The sequence below is a fragment of the Diorhabda sublineata genome, chromosome 3, assembly GCF_026230105.1.
Source record: "Diorhabda sublineata isolate icDioSubl1.1 chromosome 3, icDioSubl1.1, whole genome shotgun sequence".
Taxonomy (NCBI): domain Eukaryota; kingdom Metazoa; phylum Arthropoda; class Insecta; order Coleoptera; family Chrysomelidae; genus Diorhabda; species Diorhabda sublineata.
In genome coordinates, this window is record NC_079476.1 from 29,991,928 (window position 1) to 30,013,653 (window position 21,726).

Consider the following 21,726-nt stretch of genomic DNA (forward strand, 5'->3'; position numbering starts at 1 on the left):
TGCCTTGCAGATCTGAGTCTACCAACATGATGCTGCCTGGTTAGCAAAGGCTCTTCTGCTGTGTAGAACAGCATTCTGAAGGTGTCTTCTTATTGATATATCAGATATATTTATATTTCGGACTTCTCGTAAAACGCTGTTGAGCTCGACACTTGTCATTGACCGATATCTTAATGAATTTGATTGCAAGAAACGGTCATCTCGAGGAGTTAAAACTGAAGGTCGTCCTTAATCAGGCTTCCTAGAATGTGAACCGGTCTCTCGAAATCTTTGCATCAATCTGCCAATGGTTGTGTGGTGTACGCCAAACAGATTTGCCACTTCACGATAACTTTTTCTCCGTCCAACTAACTCGGCTATTCTTTGAGCATCGCGTTTACACAACTGCCTAACTCTATTCATTGACTCAAATTACTGCTGTCCACAAGTTAGTACAACAATAGAATGGAAGAAACATTAAAAGTTGCATAAAATTGAAATTTTAAAAAATTACAAAAACAGTTATTTGCTGATAAGAAATTTTATTACATTTTATCGCTAACATTCATTTAAAATACTTTAACCCAAATCTATATAAACATATATACAACTTTACTAGATGGGCTTAAAACGCTCCATGCTAAGTCTCATATGAGCTCCTTAATAATATGTGCAGCTTTCTCTCACAAAACAAAAACTTTTATGCACATAAGTAAAAAAACCGCAATTCATCACATGTTATTTTTTCCAAGTTCTACTTCTTTTCAATAGCATTCAGTTATCATTTTTACAAGCTTCTTGTTATTTAAATTCTAGACATAATTTTTGCATGTTAACTTGAATTCGACGTTCGGATTTTTTAAATAATTTTTACATTTTCACAAATCGCACGCTACCTATGGTCAGATCGAATTACAAAGTTTATCGATATTGTCGTCCGTTTTTTATGTGGAAGGATGATCCTGATGGGCATCATTTAGAATATCTCTACTGCTATTTTGAACACACCATTCAAAAACATGTGTACGCGATAAACTTTCACATGAAATTTCAAAACAAATCTTTACCCTAACCTCTGATTTATTAGAAACAACGAAAGGCGCTGCATTCGTAATAAAAGATAATTCGAAATACCAACGACTGCAGGTTCTATCTATTAATTTTCTTTGACTGGGAATACCTGTAGCGCTAGCAAATGGGGGGCACGTAGATGAAAGATTAATGTCACAGAATACTTGCAAAGTTCTTTTATATTAGTCTCCTTTTAGTTTTCTTGGAAGCAACTATCTAGGTTTCAGTTTCCTACTCTGTAGTCCTGGGATCGAGTCATTACCTGGTAAGTTTTTTTATTAATAAAAAGATAATACATTCATACTGATATTCTGTTTGTAATTTTAAAATTTCAACCAGCATGGTTAACTTATAAAAACATTACATCCTTTACATTGGAGACAATGGAATAAAGTTTTTTAGATAAATTTTAATGACAATTCCTTTCACAAATTCAGAAATTAGTTATAGTTATGAATTGCCTCTCTAGTTCTAAATTCTCAATTACTATTGTTTTTTTAGCCACCTAATTTTATAGTCATTTCAATATTTTTCATAATAAAATATTCAGTCTACAATTGTTTCTAAAGGGTTGTTTGTTACTCTTTGTCGCCTATATTATGTCATGTTCGTCAACTGGTTTATCTCAGTTATTATCACCTATTCCCATTAATCAATCACGTGCTTTTAATAACATCAGCAATTTACTTTATCGATCAGAATGCCGGATTAATTAGAGAATATTCGCTATTATTACTCGCAATTGTGTGGTAGCTAAACATAAATTATTATTATATCTGTATCAATATTTAATTCCAAATTGATGGATATTCTCTATAAGTTATATACCTCATATTATAGTAAATTCAAATAAATAGATAGTGACGAATGTTTTGTTAAATAATAATTATAAATTTCTTCAATTCCTTTACCCTTTATAAGTTTTAGCTGCTGAATTGTCTTGACTTTAAGTCTCTTCTAATTCTAAGCAAAGGCCTTTTCCTCTGCCCCTCGCCGTCTATGTGCATGCATAACCATAGACGCATTCAAAGCACATCGTGGTAACACATTCTAGTTCAGCTTAGATTGAAAGGAATCAATGAAAGCCCAATAAGCATAATTGCATCGTACCTGTCGAATAGAAAGATAATCGCCGAGACAAAAAACGACTCCAAGATCTTCGAACAGTGGAATACCACAGGGATCAATACTGAGTTCAGCAATGTGGAAAATTTTGTATTATGAGCTCTTTAGAATAGAGATGCCACAAGAAGTTACCCTAGTCGGCTTTGCAAACGACGTCGTTTTAGTGGTAACAGTAATAATAGAACAACTCCTGATGAACCTGGCGAACACATCACTCCAAATCGTAAAAAAATACCTAAAAAGCGAACGTCTAAAGCTAGCGCCAGAAAAAAAAAACAAAAGCTGTCCTCTTGACACATAAAATGGAAATTGGGCAGATATGGTTCAATGTAAAAGGTGCGAATGTAGCGCCTATTAAAGTAGTAAAGTACTTAGACGTTTGGCTAGACACGTAAATCGGCTTCAAAAACACGAAAAGAAGTCAATAGAAACAGCAGAGAAAACTCTTTCAGCTCTGGCGAGTATAAAGCCAAACATTGGCGGTCCTAGTACATCTAAAATAGAAATCATTTCGAGTATGATCCATACCCAGATTTTGTACGGCGAACCAATATGGTATACTATCCACGAAAAAAAAAACTTTTATCGCAAAACTGATACGACTACAGAGAGAAATGGCTATCCACAAATGCAGCGCCTACCGGACTGTATCCGCCGAAAGAATAGAAGTGATCGCAAGGCCGACTCCTATGAAGCTGCTAGTAAAAGAGAGAAGAGACAGGTACGACGGAATGGCAAGTGAAATGCATGGGCAAATTGACTACTTCTTAATACAAGCACTGACAGACCATGGATGCTTTGCAGTTACCTTTATACCAGGTGGAGATCAGACACTCCTAAATGTACTTACTGCAGTGAGACGATGCCGAGCATAGACTCTTCCACTGCTCAAGACAGGAAACACTGAGAGGCTTGTATACCCAAAAACGTGAACGAAGTCTCAACGTGATGGAATGCTTGCTAGAATTAGAAGAGTCCTGAAGCAATGCGAGAACGGATACAACTGCAAAGTGCAGGAGCATGAAGTACAGGGAATTGATAAGAAGAACATGAGCGAACGATAGAAAACAAACAGAAAGCCAAAGAAAACTAGCTCCGAAATATTCATCTAAGAAAAAACATAAAATCAAATGATTTTTTTTAAATTCCTGTTCACATGAAATTTTTATACAGGAAAGAATTAAGTTAAGCCATCAATAAGTCGTCCATAAATTTTACATGGATAACTTATGTTGATATAAAGGGATATAAAGGACCACAACTTTGTAGAAGACGATCTAGTTTTTTGTAAGCAATCGAAAAAAAAATTCCATCATCACAAAATAATGTGATTCCATTCAAAAGTTCTAGTTTACCATAAAACATATATCATCATCAGCGTTTGTAAAAATCATTATGCAGTCAAAAAAAGTGAACAGCAGATCACAAATTTTAAAATCGAACCTTGGAAATAGAAAAAATATTTTTTATAATTTTTTAATAATAATTTTCAAATTTTTAATAAAATAAAAATTTTTAATAATTCTTTACAAACAAAATAATTTTGTTTGTGTGTATTTGCTATGACAAGGAAAACGTTACACAAATTTTATTAAGAGAATAAAGACGATACTGAATTTTTGTCCAAATTAATTTTTAAAATAAAATAAAATAAGAGCACATGCTCTTCAAATACGACTGTTAAGAGAACTAATTGCCAGTATTGTGATCTATTGCTTCATACAGAAGTTCGTTGGCTTAGTAGAGGCAGAGTTATCCAACGTTTCAAAGAGTTGCTACCTGAACTGGTGAAATTCTTGAAACATCGGGTTGAGCATCTCACCGAACTGGAAGATCGCACATGGCTACAAGATTGTTCCTTTCTTATTGATTTAACTGAAAAGTTGAATGGTTTAAACTTGCAGCTTCAAGGCAAAGATAAGAACATCAGAGGAATGATTTCAGATGTCATTTTCAAAAAAGCTCGAGCTGTGAGAAAACCCGGTTTGATTTCAAACACTTTCCTAGTCTGAATCAGATCGTTGACAAACAAAATAACTTCTTTCAGACTTAATACAACCATTTGATCAATGATTCCAATATTTTAAAAGCATATTAATTGTGGTACAGTTCGTCAACTCTTCCTTTGTATAGATCCATGCAGAAGATTTTTCACCTTGTGTTGTAAAAAATTGTGGTGGAGATCAGGCTACCGTTGAAATAGAACTTGTTGATTTTCAGAATGACCTGTATCTAAAATCCTTCTATACCATTGAAAATGTCTGGCCTCCCTCTAGTCACCGAAGATAAGTATTCAATTGTGGCTCAAGTTGCACTGAGATTGAAAGCTATATTCAGCTCTATATACTTGTGTAAAGCATCTTTTTTCAGTATGAAATTCATAAAAAAAAACAAATATAGAAACAGACTGATTGCTAAAAATTTGGACAATTGCATCAGAATGACGGCTATAGCATACTCTCCAAACTTGGAGATACTTGATGGTCAAAAAGATTTCCACTCCTCTCATTGAAATGAACATTTAAACTTTTTTTCACACTTCCTATAATGTTGATTAATACTAGAAATAAATATTCGTTTGTAATAAACTGATTTAAATTTCACTTTGTGTACTTTCTTTGGCCCAATATTCCTAGTTACCACACTAAAAGGTTTATAAATGCTAGGATGGCTCACTAATTCAAAAGTTTGGCGACTACTGTGATAAAACAACAAAAGGTAGTTGAAAAAATTTATAAGTATACACTATTAGAATACCACCAACCTCAACAATCTATCAGTTTACATGTCAATAAAGCAACACGATAAATTACAATTAACTTTTTTACTGGATTCCTACTCCACTCATCATATATCTTACTCATAAGAAATTGAAGCCATTAACGAAATAAATGCATAGATATGTGATATTCAAAGAAAACTTGCCAAATAGACAAGACTTGTTAATAAATTATTCCGATCAATAACGCCTCCAGAACTTAATTTCCATGAACTCATTTATAGAATGTCGGTTATTCGTATTTATTGTGATATCCTGTATCTAAACCAAACTGAGAAGTTCAATAGGATGAACTATGAAAACAGACATTTTGATAAATTCGCCAATTTCCTCATCCCAACAGACGATATTTCATCGTGCAGCATTTCTGACATACTATAAACCCTACCTTAAATGGAAGTTCCCAAGTTTGTCGATGATTGTAAAATAAATAACCATTTGGAAAGTTTTAAGTATATTTACATAGTTAGATTTAGTTAGATTTATCCGAGATTGACACGGTACAAAATTGATTTACCTAGATATTGGGTAGTGTGAACAAATTGCAGTACGAATATTTACTTACAATTTTTTTAAATAAGAATATTGTTTAGATGAATAATAAATAGTTTCAACTTAAATTATGAGGATTAAAACTATTTGCGCATTCGAATGAACATTTTCATGGCTTTATTGACCGTTAAAACAGTGGATTGTGAAGGGCGAATCTGTTCCGAAAAAAGCAAGCCATTCATCCGCCAAAAAAGTGATGGTTACCATTTTTTGAGATAGTCATGGTATTAAGTTAATGAACTCTTTCGAAAAAGGTGAAACAATAGCAAGAGAATATTACGTATCATTGGTTCTTAAGAAGGGACAAATAAAAAAAAGCAGTCGTATTCGAGGAAAAAGTGTATGCTTTTCTATGAGGACAACGCGTCTTCTCGCATTTCCATAATCGAATTTCCATAAATAAAATTCACGTATTGCACTTCGAATTGGTTGATCATGATAATGAAGCTGACTAATTCATTTTTTATTTTGTCACATTTTGACTTCATGTGTACTACGTGGTTAGGCCAGGGCACTTACGAAAAAAAAAGACTTTTGGTGACAAAATTAATAGTAGATTTATAAATAATGATAGGACCATCCGGTGAGCAAGAATGACCCTTTGAGAACAGGGCCTCTTATGGTTTAATTGCCATTTTGCAAAAACTATTGAGGCCACAGAGCCCATCTGTAGAGCATTGATTAAGTACATCGATATCTCGGTTTTCAGTGAATAAGAAACCTTTATATTTAAAATTAAACAAATTATGAACAATTTAAAAAATAAAAAATTTTCTCCTTTCGGTTAAATTATCTTAGCAACAAATTATCGAAATAATTTATAACAGCTTATTTTGAAGATTTTTCAATTCTCTACAATATTTCCCACAGTAACGAGTCTTGCATAGGTTAAGCCCAAAACGCCAAAAACAAAAATTGTACCGATTTTTTGGTGTTTTTATTGTTTAAAAACATAACGCATAGACAAAAAACGTTGAATTTTATGCACATAACTTTTATTTAACCCCTAGAACACGATGGCGTTGTTTTTTATCAAATATTAATTTTTTCACGTAATTTTGTAAATACCCTAGCCTAGGTGAATTTTCTGTACATCTACGATGTTTAAACCTAATAGTAAACTAAGATTAGGAGAATCTTTAACAAATACTAAATAAGAAATGTAGTTTATTTTAGCTATATTAGTTATTATGAAAAAAAGTTGATTGTTAATTAATAATCATTAAATGAATAAATGAACTTAACACAAATGAGATGATTTATGTTAACATAAATCGTTAAAAGAAAATGTTTGTAACTCTACAGGAAAGTTTTCTTTGGCATATTTTCCGGGAAAAATAAAATACTGTAGAACGCCAAGGCATAATATTTGCGTACATTTTCATGAATATTTATACGATTAAATATTCATACTGGCTCTGTATCATAAACGTTTGCGGTTTACGTTTGTTGGTAGATCTGCGTATGCAACCTCTAGAATTACAATATTGCACTTTGTTTTCACGAAGAATGTCTGAAGTATAGACAAAACAGCATTTGATAATACACAATATGTAAAACAATGAAAATACAGTCCATGTTATAATCAGAGTGAGAGAATGGTAATATTATAGATGAAACTACAGTTATAGCAGTGCAGTACTTATTTTGTTTAAATCTTCATCTACTATTCACAATAGTTAGTTTCTCATCCAAAAAAATATATTCACTTTTCTTGCAAGCAATTGAACAAAATATTAGATTTTTATAACAGAAAGACATTCAACATCTTTTCACTGTGATAACAGTCCTACCTGAGGTTCAAATGTATTGGATAGGCATCTATTAATCCTTATTTATCTCAATTTTGACTTCCTCCAAACTATCTATACAACATTCAGACCCCAGAAACTCGACGCCCTAATCTCTCTACTCGACCTTTTAGACAGTACATATGTTTTCTTAATAAGTTTATCTCTTATGGCTTCTGTGCCCCTTGAAAATCATTTAATTCCTTTCAAGATTTAACTGTTAGACTCAATCATTATGTATATAAAACATCGCAAATCGGCCGCGTCGATCTATTGCTTGGGAGTTTTTCTATATTATTAGCTCAACCGTCTTTATTAACTCTCTAAATTGATCCTGTCCTGTGTATTATTTTCCCATCTTTCTATAGCAAACTTTCTTTGATCTCCCTTCAGCTTTTTTCTTTCTTCTGCTCTTTCATCATTCTAAAATTAATCATTCGAGATGTAATCAAGTCATCTAATTTGTTGTGTCCTCTATATATAGGTAACTGATAGTTAAACGTCATCGTCCACAACAGTACTTTTTGAATAGCTATAAAAATCTGGCTTTTTGATAATATAGTAATTTAGGGGAGGAAACGTGTAAAAAATTTGATCCACCGTTCGCATATTTCTTTCTTCTTCCAGTGCCTGCTCCATTCTAATGAAGGTTGGCAATCATCCTTTGGAATTCCTCACGATCTTCAGTCAGACGTATTAGATTTACGACATCACGTCCATGGAACCAATATCGAAGTTTTTTCAACCATAAAAATCTTTTTCTACCCAGGCCCCGCCTGCCTTCTATCTTCCCTTCCATGTTCAGCTGTAACAAGGCATATTTTTGATTTCTAAAAATGTGGCCAAAGTAGGAAGCTGTCCTTTTCTTTTCAATGCTTAATAGTTCTCGTTCTCTGTTCATTCGTCTTAGCATATCGTCGTTGGTCACCCGACCTGTCCATGGTATTTTAAGGATCAGTCTAAAGAACCACATTTCAAAAGCTTCCACCTTACGCCTGCTGGAGTTCTTCAAAATCCAGCTCTCAACACCATAAAGTAATATATATTATTTATTTTATCAATATTAAAAAATAAAATAGTGTTTCAGAATGCCTAGTTTGTGGTATTTTTTGCATCTCTACTCCAGGTTTACAAAGCTAACCTGCTTGATTTCTTTCTTAAAAACAAGGTGATAATGTCGTTTGGATCAATTTTTCTTACCTTTGTGAATCTTGTTAAGAACTTAACCATCATGCAGCACTAATTGTTATTTGTGTGTTAGAAAACATTTGAATCAACACTACAATATTATAGGTTTTTGAAGAATCCTTTCAAAGAATCTACTGTTGTTTCTGGTTTAACACAACTGACGCCAAAGCATTAGTTTGCCCTTTATTATATCTAAGATGCTTCCTGGAAATAGTAATATTTAAGTGATGCTCCTATGATGTTATTATTAATGTGTCTGCACAAATATGATTATATTGTACGAGAGCTGCTACTTAAGCATTGATGTAAATATATTATCAGCATAAAGTTTGCCATTTTTAATTGTGAACGTACGTTATACAAAAGCTTGAAACATTTATATGGGCCAAAAACTGAAATTATATAGTGAACATTCGATTATTTCCTCTGACTTTCGACGTTAATTAAACAAACAGCAGTATGTCGATCAACTCGCTTCGACTTTTGGTGATGAAGAACCATCTCCTGTTACCGTGTTTCGCTGCTTTTCTGAATTCAATCATGGTCGCACTTCGCTACAGGATGATGTTGTGAGTAAACTGATATTACATACCGTGAGATTGCGGTATACTTGGGCAGTAGTTTCACTCGCATACATTCAATATTGCGTGAAAAATTGGCTATCAAAAAGATTTGTTCGCGTTGGACACCGTATAATTTGACAGTCGCTCACAAAAAGCTTGTTGCGATTGAAGCAAAGAAATGCTGAGAAAATTCAATCGCGACGCTTCAAAAGACGTCTATAACATCGTTTTTGAAGAGTCAAAACATCGAATTGGTGAGTCATCCGCGTCATATAGTCCTTGTTTAGCATCCAATGATTGCTTCTTACTCACGTAGATCAAAAACAAATTGAAAAAAACGTGTTTCTATACCTGAAGAAGCAGTTGATGCAATCAAATCACATGTTTTTGAGAAGAATATTTTGGAAAACAATAAAGCCATATCCAACTTGTTTTCATTAGTCTATCTCAAAATTTAAGTAGCAACCCTCGTAGAATTCTATAAAAATTCTAACAAAATCTCGACAAAATTATCAACGAGCCTTACTTCAGAAGTATTTTTCTGTGTCGTTATAAGTTATGCTACCGCAAACTTTTGATGCTGCTATATCAACATAAATAATATTCATTGAATATTAAACAAGCACTATCTGTACATTCCTTTTTAATTCCGCACAGTCTCCCACACCCCATTTACAAGAGCTTGTAATAAAATGAATCCTCATTTGCAGTCCGAAGGTGCTGTTAAGCTAATGCAATAGGCAGTTGATTCGAAAGCTATGGGAATCAATTCTTTTCAATTACATGTATGCCTTTGTTTTTCCAAATCAATATTGGTCGAAATTCATTTAATTGAATTTCCTTTGTGAATTTAATTCCTTGAATCTCAAGATGTAGATGTAAATCTAAAGTTATCGCTGGACGGTGATATCCCAGTAGGTGAGATGGGAACAGAACACAGAGGCCTTTTACATATATATTATAAATTATTTTTTTACTTGAATAATATCAATGTATTAGTCAATTAGAAACGTATTGAATACACTGTTTTAAGAGATTTGAATCTAACGAGAAAATCGTCGAACAAATACTTATTTTGATGACTTTTATTTTTTGGAAGGGATAAAGAAACGTTGGGCGAAGTGTGAAGAGCTCAAAGTAAACCATTTTGAAAAATGAAACGATTTTTGATTAACAAAACATGTTCTTGATTCAAAAAGATACATATTTATTTACCTCATATATTTAATATTTCGATTCAGTACAACAAGAAATAAGGTTTCATATTTGTCCTTTATATTCAGAGTTGAATAAATAATAGAGCTGTTAAAATTATTTATTTGAGCGATTGTTCTCGCGCAGTATATTTACAAAGAATGCAACAAACAAATATGAGTTTGCCTCTAACTTTCGTTTTTTTTTTAATTTTACTTGTGTTTTTAAAAAAATATCACGTATTCAATAACAGTAGTAAAAACATCAGTACAAGGGGGACCGAAAAGTAGTGTCGCTTTTTGAAATTCATACGAATAAATTTTCAACAAGTTTTTATTTTAATCAATAACGTAATCAGCTTCTCTATTTCAATATTTTACCTACTATTATACACATTTCCAATACCGGACCGATAAACATCAATTGGGCTTTAAAGTAAGATATTTCGAGATGGCATTTTGAACATTGACCAAATTTTAAAATGTAACAAGGAATGGAAATCTGAGGGTGCGATATTGAGCGGGAAAGCTAGGTAAGTTAGTTAATTCGTTCATATTGTACAGTACTGTCTTAAATTGTCGTTTTGCAGTATAACTCCTTTTGTGTTAACAATCACCGAACACTTTTCACTTAAGATTGGTTACGCGATCCAATTGTTCACAATAAAGTTCGGTAATAATGGTTTTTCCAAGTTTGAGCACCTCAAAATAAACAATATCACTCGTATATTTCAGTAAACATGCAGAAACAGCTTCTTAAGGATAGATTTAGAGAGTCATTGCCTTTTTTGTTTTTGGTATCATATGGAATTAATTCTTTTATGTCAGTTATCAAGAGATCCAAGACGGTTGGTTCTGTATGGTCTCGTTAAAGCAATATTAAGCAATATTCTATTCTTAAGACTTAAGCACCTGCTTATTTTTTCATTCTGTAAATGTTCTTGGTTCGACCAAGATTTGTAGAGGGTGTACCTGTCTCGCATAAATTTGATTGCACTTTTGTTATCGTTATCGTTGTTATGTCGTTATCTAATGTCGTTAGTCTTTCTGGTCGATAAGAGTCATCCAACCATATCTGGCATTTACAAACGTCTAATCACTTGGATAAACATCGTAATTTGGAAAAAAAGTCTAATTTAACTAACTAATCAGTTAGAAGTGAACAAGTCACAATAACTTAAAAAGGTCTATGATATGACTTCGATGTACACTGTGTCTCACTATGTTTAAAGAGTGCACCGAATCTCAGCTATTATTAAACTTAAAGCCACAAACAGAAATACAAGGCGAAAACAAAAATGTTCACTTTTGGAGATGTTATTATTTCTCAGGTCATATATAAGATGAAAACTGCTAGATTTTTACATAAAAGTCAGTGGCGTATTTATGTGTTTTTAGAGTACTGTTTTTAAGATTGGGCACAAACATGGTGTTTTTTTTATATATCACAACCTAATCTTCAATAAATATCATACTGAATACACTATTTACCGCAGCATCATAACGGCAAAATTGGGAGCGTGTGTTGAAAAAAAAACATGGAAATACGGGGTATGTTTTGAGAGTCGTCCAAATTGAAATACGAGGTGTAAGTTGGCATGAGGTGTACGTGTGATAACGGTAAAATTGAAATACGGGGTATGTTGAAAAGAGGTGAGCCGACGGGATGTAAAGCGATACCGGCTGAAATACGGGGTTATAAAACCTACGTGTGACGTAGGTCAGGGCAGGGACATAAGGGCATTGACATAATAACGGCCAGCTGCAGACGACAACATTGAAGTATCAAGGGTGTGTTAAAAAAAAGTGAGGTATGGTGATATCCATGTCAGAAAGATATCAAATCATGAGCCCACCTGGGAAGTAAAGAAATTTTAGAAGTTAGATGATATTGTTGTAAAGTAGATGATACATACCTTTACACACACACACAGCAGTGTTTTAAAGGTGGATCCAATTCACAAATAGGTGTTGTTTTCCCGTCCTTTAACCATATCTGCATTAGATCTATATTAGAAAATTGATGTAAAGGTGTCGTTAGTTGGTTGCAATGGTTTATAAAGTTTGAAAATGCGCATTAATACTGTATTAAAGTCTTTGAGAGAGGGTTATAGAAGAATTCTTTTTAATGTAATATGAGACAGTAAGCTGAAACGCCACTTGATGTTGCTTCATCAGTCTCAAATTCTATTCTCAAAACAATCCAACCAGATTGGATAACTTCTTTCTGTCTTGAAAAATCAATGTGTACTATAGAAGCATTAACCTTAAATTCTTGTGGAGTAAAAATAGGTTGGTTGATTTGAAGAGATGTTAATAGTACTCTTGTGAATTGGCAAACATCTCAAACAATAAGGCAAATCTATTTGTATTGAAATCTAAATTGAGATCATGATATGGATATCATGTCAACCTTTTCACTCTTCATTTCTGGGAACCGTCCTGCGTTTTGCATGAGACAGGTAATTTTTTATTGTCGAAACAAGCCCTACATCACGTACAGAATTATTACGACACCGTTCAGCTCATATCTAAGCTCACATTATAAGAATGCGATAGCGTTGTTAATAAACTTCAATTTAGTTGATATAGTGCCTGTAGAAGTTTGCAGCTTTCCTTCAATATATAAATAACATTAATTCGATTCGAATCTCATCATTATAGTTCAATTTACCAGGTATGAAGGGATGATATGTGTGAAACTGGAATTACTCAATAGTGGTATCATTGAAGGGCTCATCAGTAACATGTAGGATCTCCATTATATTAGTACAGGGAATTAAAAATTGTCTATTTTTGGTTCTTCTTCTACTTCTTCACCTTGAAAATTAATCAGATTTCCCAATTGATCAATGATTTTTACTTTGACGTTGTTGATCGTCTTAACACTGACGGGGTAATACAAGATATTTTGCAGTGACTACTATTTTATAACCGCTAGTCACTGTTGAACAAAAATGGTAAATTATATGCACAGGATTTTCGTTCAAATATGATCCAGCTGCTATGCTGCAATCAATGCCTATCGTGTTCACTTTAAAAATATTCACCAGTCGGTCTGAAATATGAGAAACCAAGCAAAGAACCTATGGTGTCTGATTGAAATGATATGGAGTAATTGCTCTGCACAGACACATTTGAAGTATTCATATCCGGTGTTATTTCAATATATGCATCTGTCTTTATGCTTTTCATGTGATTATTCAAGACTTTAGCAATATCTTTCAATTAATATGCGCCAAGAGGTTTATTATAAAGGAAAAATTGTTTTCGTAGTATTCCCAACGTAAAGAAATTGTTCGTGACATCGATATTAGGTGTAGAATTGTACGTACTGAAATTGATGAGACCTATTTCATGGTCTGTAGTATCATCCAAATAAATAGGAGGGTTAAGGTTGTAGCTTTGTTCTGATGAATTGCCGCAAAGAGTGAAACTGAAGGACATATTTGTGTGATGAAGGTAAGTCTAAGAATGAAAATATTCAATTCACTTAGTTGTAATATTTATGTAAAAAATCTAGTGATGTCCGCATTTATAGGAAGTCTCTTGGATTCTATCATAATTGTAAAATATCTGTACAATCACGCTACTTCTGAAATAATTTATCAATTCAGTTGACGGCGGTAAAGTGCCCGATATAGATAATGTGGGTTCCAGTTTTTACATAAGCAGTCCAGTGAGTGCTTATGTAAAGTAAGTATCGCTCATAAATACTCCCTTAAAATGTGGAATTTTTAATAGTTCAACATATTATAGCGAAGTTTTGTCTGTTAACGCCCGATTGGACATCTTAAATTTTTTGGTTGTATACCGTATCCTTTGCATGGTCTCAAATATAGTCCTTTCTTTTGCCCTTAATCGCCTGATCATGACGTTTTTTATCTTCAAGACTTGCACGATCAGATTTTGCATTATTGATGGTTGACACTATAGACACGACACCTGTATAAACTGCTCGTTAAGATGCAAGAAGTGGTAGCGAAACCGGTAGAAACCCACCTTTTTTAGGTAACCGAAATATATGTTTGGTGGTGATTCGAAACGAGGGCTAATCATTGGACCTAGCGGATGTGGTAAAACGAATGCGATGCTGTCGTTAATTGATAACCCCAAATTTGAAAATATTTACGTGTATTCTAAGAGCCTACATCAACCAAAGTATACTTACTTGAGGAATCTCTTCAAACCCATGAAAGAAATTAGTTATGAGGAATTTAATGTTTCACAAGATAATAAGAATAACTCAGTAATCATTTTTGATGATGTGGCTTCATGCGATCAAAAAATTACTCAAAAGTACTTTTGTTTTGGTCGCCATAGATCTACAGATTGCTTTAATCTATATCAAACATATTCATCAATCCCTAAAAAATTAATTAGGGACAATGCAAACTTTTTAGTCATATTCAAAGAATATTTAACGAATCTCAAGCACATATATGATGAATGTTGACATGTCTTTTCAAAATTTTTAAACTTTAAATATATATCTCTTTTTGAAACAATAATTTATAAAAAATATGCTTTTGTTTATTAGCCAAATAGATTAAAAAAATAGCAAATCGTTGAGTGACTTCGTCACCCTAGATTGCTGATAATAACTAATTATTATTGCGGTTTTGTGATAAAGAAATTATTTCCCTTCATAATTTTTAAACGTTTGGTTATCATCGCGCCAGCAGTGAGCGGTGGAGTGGTAGGAGGAGCTCTATCACTACTACTGAGTAATATAGAAATTATAGCAGTGGAAAACATATCTCAGCTTATATGGAATGTATATGAATCAATTCCACCGGGAAAATGTATATTCAAATTAAAAAAATAGGAGCGCTGGATTTTGGAATGCATTTTAATTAAAACCTAGAAATAAGCTCGTGCTGCAATAAATAAAATAGGGCAACGCCGTTACTGAAAAAATTCTGCACAAATAAGTATGTTGAAAAGATATTAAAAATTATGTTTCATTACAACTTCGGGCGTTTGTTGGTTGAAGTAAATGATGTTTTATGATATTGGGTTACAAAAATTGTTTGGGTTTAAAACAGGAGATTGCTGTAGACAACACAAGGATATAACTATTGTTAACAGTGGCGTAGCTTGCTCTAAATGGACCTTGTATCAGAATTTGTTGGGGGAGCTTTCAACCTAACTATAGAGAAGTCGGAATGGAGGTTATAGTCTTTCACAAAGAAATAATAGAGAACATGCATGTCTTAATTAGGTGGCTCCTTATTGGGACGAATTTTCTGAATTTCCTACTTTGATCATGTTTTTTTTTATTTCTGTACTTGGTTTGGTTTAAAATAAAGGAGGTCACGCGCTAAACTATCACTGTAACGCGCATGACGCGCATGACACGATCAGAAAAGCAAGCACCCTCTGAAAGACTGAACGGTAGTATGCTCGGCCTGTTGTACAGATGCACTGTATCTTTTACTAGAGGAGCTTACTTTTCCAGAAATTGTTGCCATCACTGAACATTTGTTAAATAATAATAAGTTTGTTCTTGTCAAAAAATATACCACAGTAGCCAAATTCAATAGAACTAATTTATCACACGGAGGTACTCTGATCATGTCCACAAATAACGACTTTTCCGAAATAGCACAATTCAATGATTTAATATCTGAGAAAGTATTCGAATTTTCTATCATCCACCACAAGATTTATAACCTCTATCTTGTTTGTATTTACAGAGCACCTGACGCCGACGTGCATACTTTATATCGCAAACTACTGACCTTACTGGACTCCTTACCTCTAAAAAACTAATTTTATGAGGCGATCTCAATATTGATTATTCCAGTGTGTGACCTGGTCAAAAATGTCTTGAGTCTATTTTTGAATCTTTTGGTATGGTCATGCATATAAGAATAACTAAGACCAGTTCTAGTTCTATAGACTATAGACCGACTGTACTGTCTTCATGAAACTATGTTAGTGATGTGGATTTCGAATTTTCTAGATTCATAACAACACTAACTAGTTTGACATCAACGTTTTCCCCCTCGGGCGTATTAAAGATAAGCATAATAAAAATTAGTTCACCAAAGGTTTATGTATATCAGCAAAGAACATGTAATATTTATCTCACCTAAGGAAATTCTCGGATAGTGTCTTATTCAAAAGTGAAAGTGAGTGAAACTATACAGAAAAATGTATCATGATACAATAAAAGCCGCCAAAGATATTGTAATAGGAGATTCGCCAATTCTCGTAATGTTTCCAAAGAAACATGGTCCATTAGGCTTCTTCATCGAACATAATCTCTTCTTTACATGATAACCTCAATAATTACTTTGTAAATGTAGCCAAAAGTTCATCAAATTCTATCTTCTCCTTCTCATGAACGCTTTCATATCTCCCTGATGCTTATGCTAACTTACACAATTTCTTCTTTATGCCCGTAGTTTTAGCAGAGCTTCACAGTACAAATAATGACATCAAAAATAAATACTCATCTAGAACTGATGTTTTCGAGTCTGCCCGATTGCACATTAAATCTCCTTACCACCTTAATTAACGTTTCATTTCGAAACGGTACTTTTCCCAATTGCCTTAAGATGGCTAAAATCAAGCATCGAATTATCGCCAAATCGCACTCCTCACCACGTTATCTAAGATCATAGAAAGATTGGTCAAAAAGAGACTTTTATCATTTCTGTTTAAATATAAAATATTTATTACCCATCAATTTGGGTTTCTAACTAACAAATGATGCTATATTGTCCCTCATAAATAATGTCTAGCCTAAACAGCTATCACTCCAATGCATTTTGTGATTTTTTTAAAGCTTTCGATTGAGTTAATCATAATGTTTTAATTAACAAATTGCAGTACTACGGCTTGATTCTAATCTTCTCTGTTTCAACGTTCCTAAAACTAAAAATTCATTATATAAAAATAATTTGCTCTCTTTTTTATTAAATAACACCATCGTTGAATCTGTAAAATTCTTGGGCTTGTTGTGGACAATTCCATGAAATGGGAGTTACATATTGCCGCCTTATCTAAAAAATTGTGTTCCTCCTGTTTTGCACTGAGATCAGTTTCCAAAGAACTGAACTTATCCATCTCCCCACACTCTATTATGCCCTTATTGAGTCGCATCTCCGATATGCCCTTCCCTTCTGGGGTACGTGTGATGCGACTCAATTTGAGCGAGTCAGAGAAAGGGCTCATTATTTTACATTGCAAAAAATGCACTTGCCAATTGAAATCAAGTCGATATCATCTTCTCCTGCATTTCGCAATAATTTGAGAGCGTATTTTATACTGGAAAGTCAATTTTGTAAACGACTTCTATTCTAATATTTAATTCCGAGCATGCTGCATACTGGTTTAATTTTGCTATCGATTTATATACTAATTATTACCTATAATTTTATTATTGTGGTTTCCTTCTGTATATTGATTTATTTTATTTGTACCTTTTTTTAGTTTTTACAAGCTTTTGTCTACAAATTGTAAAATTTTTTTGACAATAGACCATTTCTTTTCCTTCGTCCAGCCGATGTGGCAAACGATATTATATCTCAATTTTCCAAGATGAAACCATTTCTCAAAGGAACTCATCACGGTTGTTTTAGGAACTCAAAAAAGCTGTAAACTAAGTTTTAAATTTAATTACTATACCTCGTATAATTCAAATTTGAAAAATCACAAAAGCATGAAATGATGAAAAGCTAGAACAAAAAACTACTTACAAATACTCATATTTTTATTTGGCAATATTTTGTAACTGCACGTGCGTGCCAATACTTGGGGGTTAATTGAGGAGTATAGAATAACCTAACTAAAACTTTGACCTTAAGTGATGCCAAGAATTTCTATTTCTATTTTTATTATTTAGGCCTTATTATCAGGCTTTATTACGCGAACGTATTTTATATAGTGAACAGACAAGATTTATGAATCTAGTTATGGGAATCTAGCTTTTTATTGTTTGTTACCCTGCCTTCATTTGGCAATTAATTAACAATTGATTGATGGAAAAATGTATTTTTCTGTGAAAAATGTATTTTTGTGGAGATTGGGGCTAAACTCAAACAATTTTACTTACTAGAGCTCGACACAACACCATCGTTTATTAAACAAAGCAACAATTAATCTTTTTAAACTTAATCTTTTCAACACTCATAACAAGCAGTTAATGAGTTGTTATGGGATGAAGAATGATAAATATTTGTTGTATTATGAAATTATTCTGTGGTAAATTTATTAGAACTGTTTCAGTGGTTATTTCCACTTCCTAAAGGAGTCCCGAAAAGCACTTTTCGAAATTGCCCTCAGTGCATGCATTTCTGTAGAGGAGTTTTTGTCGTTAAAACGATATCCTTTCAGCGGCATTTTTAATCTAAGAAAGATACAAACGTCACAAGAAGCTATCTCGAGAGAGTAAGGGAGCTAAGGAAATTGAATAACTTCCCATTTAGGAACCTCCAGACTTTATCGACGGAGCTTAGCTTGGTCCAACGCTGGGAAACACGGCATTGGCAAACCAATAATGGCCCAAGCCTGGCTGAACTCTGGGTAACCCGATTTATAGTCAGTCAGGCTTGGCAGAACTTTAAAAAACTCCATAAAAATTTTGTTCTAATATCTTATCTATAATAGATATTTATCTAGGCAACCAGGTCTGCTCCAGGCTTGCAAACCAAGCGTAGCACATTATTATCACCCCAAGGTCCCACCAAGTCTGGATAAATAACGGCTTTCAAGCTAGGACCCGAGTTGTACATTCTTGGCCCAAGTCTGAGCCTATACTGGGCCCATCATAAAATCCTATATGGGTTGGTGCTTTGATGTAGTGCTGCCGAAGATTTGATGAATGCGTTGGCGCGTTGTCATGGCGTGCTCGCTATTTAATACTTCAACGTAATGTTTTTTAGTGATCGTATGACTTCTCAGAGCACAACACCTTCATAATCATTACAAAACTGTTAACATTGTCTTCACGTTGCTCCTAATTTGAGTACTTTTTTTGGTCTTCTTGAAGATATTCTCACTGTGAAGGTTGAGGTCCTATAGATTACCATAATTTTTTGCGAATGAATAAAGAAGTTTATCAGAAATTGTTTCAACTAGTAATAATAAAAAGTGGATAAATAACGGAAGAGCCAATACATTGAAAAACCGTACAATGAGCTATTATGCCAAACTCTATAGTTTTGATGGCGTTTCATCAAGCACTCGATGAAAACATCTTCACGACGCTGTTTTTTGTTTCATTGTGAACAAACGCGGCACCCATCTTGCGCACAGCTTTCTCATATCCAAACTTCCAGTTAATATGCACGTTTTGAAATGCCTCCTATGTCTGCTAGCTCGCGCACTTTCAGTCCACGAAGTTACTGAAAACGTTCACTAGTAATGGCTACCAAAAATGTAGCGTCTTCAAACTTGAAACATATGCTGTATAGATTTACTTTTTAATAAAATGGTATTTTTCAAGCAACTAGCGCCATCTCTAGGTCAGGTAAATATTAGTTTAAGCTTGAACAGATGCAATTAAGCTGTTTACTTGTATCATATTACATTTTTTCCCGTTTAAATCGACGCAAGTGAGAATAAAATATAGCAAATACTATTTCAAGGAATAACTAATATTTTATTAAGCTCACATTAATTGTAGAGATTGGTAAAATAGTTTGAGAGAAAAATCGAGAAGCACAGTAGTTTGTAACGTCCATGGTATATAATGGTTCAGTTATTTAATATTAGAAAAATTAAATATTTTATATTCGCAATAGTCGATAGTCAATAAAACAATGTCCATAAAATATTGAATAAAATTCAGGAGCCGTAGCCAAAAAATACAGATATTTCTTCGCTTCCTGAACGATACTAGCAATAAAATTGGAGTTGGAAAGGATAAAGGTGTAAATCGGTAACAATCAACAGAGCGGTGATACATGTACTGCCTAAAATCAAAAACAAAACAGAAAACTTCTTTTGTGAAAACGATTTTCTATAAATATTGTCTCTAGTGTGTAAACCGTGTATTTAGTATGAGTATCGCCAACGGTTCCAGAAATGTCAACTTATTAAATAATGTCTCTAACACTGCAATACTTTTTTCCAAATAGTACCTGGTGTGTCATACATTGTTAATGCATTTTTATCGCATTATCAATTGCTAGCAGATTTGACAAATTAAACTGGTAATTCGTACCTTATCCACTGACTTTAAACGACGTTAAAAAAACTCATTTTTAAAATCTCATCGTAGAGCATTTTTGTTCTTGTAATGCGCATGTGCTGGTTCAATGTGGACTGTTTCTCGTCTTGAATAATGAAATGCTTTTTTTGATTGAACTTAATGCTTCATTCAATTTTAATTTACATAACAACAATTATACTTCACCCAACAACAATAACACTAGGTTGCTCACTAATGATTGCTGATTAATTGAACTATAGGCGCCCAATATAATTGGTTTTATATCCTACACCTTCCACTTCACACTTTAGTTGACTGGTGACGATCGACGACCGCGTTTAAGATTTGACTACTTTTCTATGCCGTAGAAAAGGAAACAAATCTCAACAGTCTACAATTTCCTGGAGTCCATTGGTAAATGCTATGAATACAAAATCCAGTCAGCGCCTGTCGCATAGTATAAGGATTTTTTGTTGATTTTTTAATCAATCAACAAATACCACGATTTTCTGGAGTCTACGAAGCTTAACGAAGTATCCATTATCGTGTTGGTCAAGCATCTATCCGAACGATTGTAAATCGCTCGATGACACGTATTTCAGATTTATTATATCCGACACAATAAGTCTATGCATTAAAGAGATCGATTGTCAATTCAATTGATCATCATCATTAATACATTAAATCATAAACTTAATCACATTATTTCCAGCAAATATTTGTGTTTATGGCCGAACGGAAAGTTTATTCCCATGCAAGACATGAAAAATTTATTTTATCTTCACACTGCCCATTGTTTCTTTTCACACAGCCCATTGAGCTTTGTCTAACAAAAAGTATGCATAGAATATGCGAATTATATTCAACATTCCATTGCGTAATAAAGTCCTATTGTCTTATTGTCCTATTTGCAGCCATATCTAGTATATGTGTTGCATTTACTACGTCACAATTTTTATGTTATTCATAGTTTTGTGTTCCTAAGTGCACCACACAATGTTGAGACACGGCAAAACATAAATCTTCATCGTAAACACATAATAACAATGCAATCACAGTAAAACACTCATTAGAGTTACTAAACTGAATGTTTATCATCTAATTCAATTCCTAAATGCGCAATTATCTCCAACATTCCTTGATGAAGCTCTCGACTCTCCGCGGACGATGCTTTCACAACTCTATATTACGAATCTCGAAGGATACCCACAATTTCCACACGTTTGCAGTACATTTGAAACAAAGATAAAGTAAGAGCATTGTCGTCCTTAGAGGAAATAACTGGCTGTGCAATAAATGTAACTATGGCACTGGGTAGGGC

At 33.5% G+C, this 21,726-nt stretch overlaps 1 protein-coding gene and 1 long non-coding RNA gene across 2 annotated transcripts in view; both read left to right on the forward strand.

The window, feature by feature from the left end:
• LOC130441887 (somatomedin-B and thrombospondin type-1 domain-containing protein) overlaps nt 1-21,726 on the forward strand; it is a 198,624-nt gene that overhangs the window by 152,170 nt on the left and 24,728 nt on the right. The window lies entirely within an intron of this gene.
• LOC130441889 (uncharacterized) overlaps nt 1-21,726 on the forward strand; it is a 45,798-nt gene that overhangs the window by 18,058 nt on the left and 6,014 nt on the right. The gene's annotated exons all lie outside the window — the stretch shown is intronic.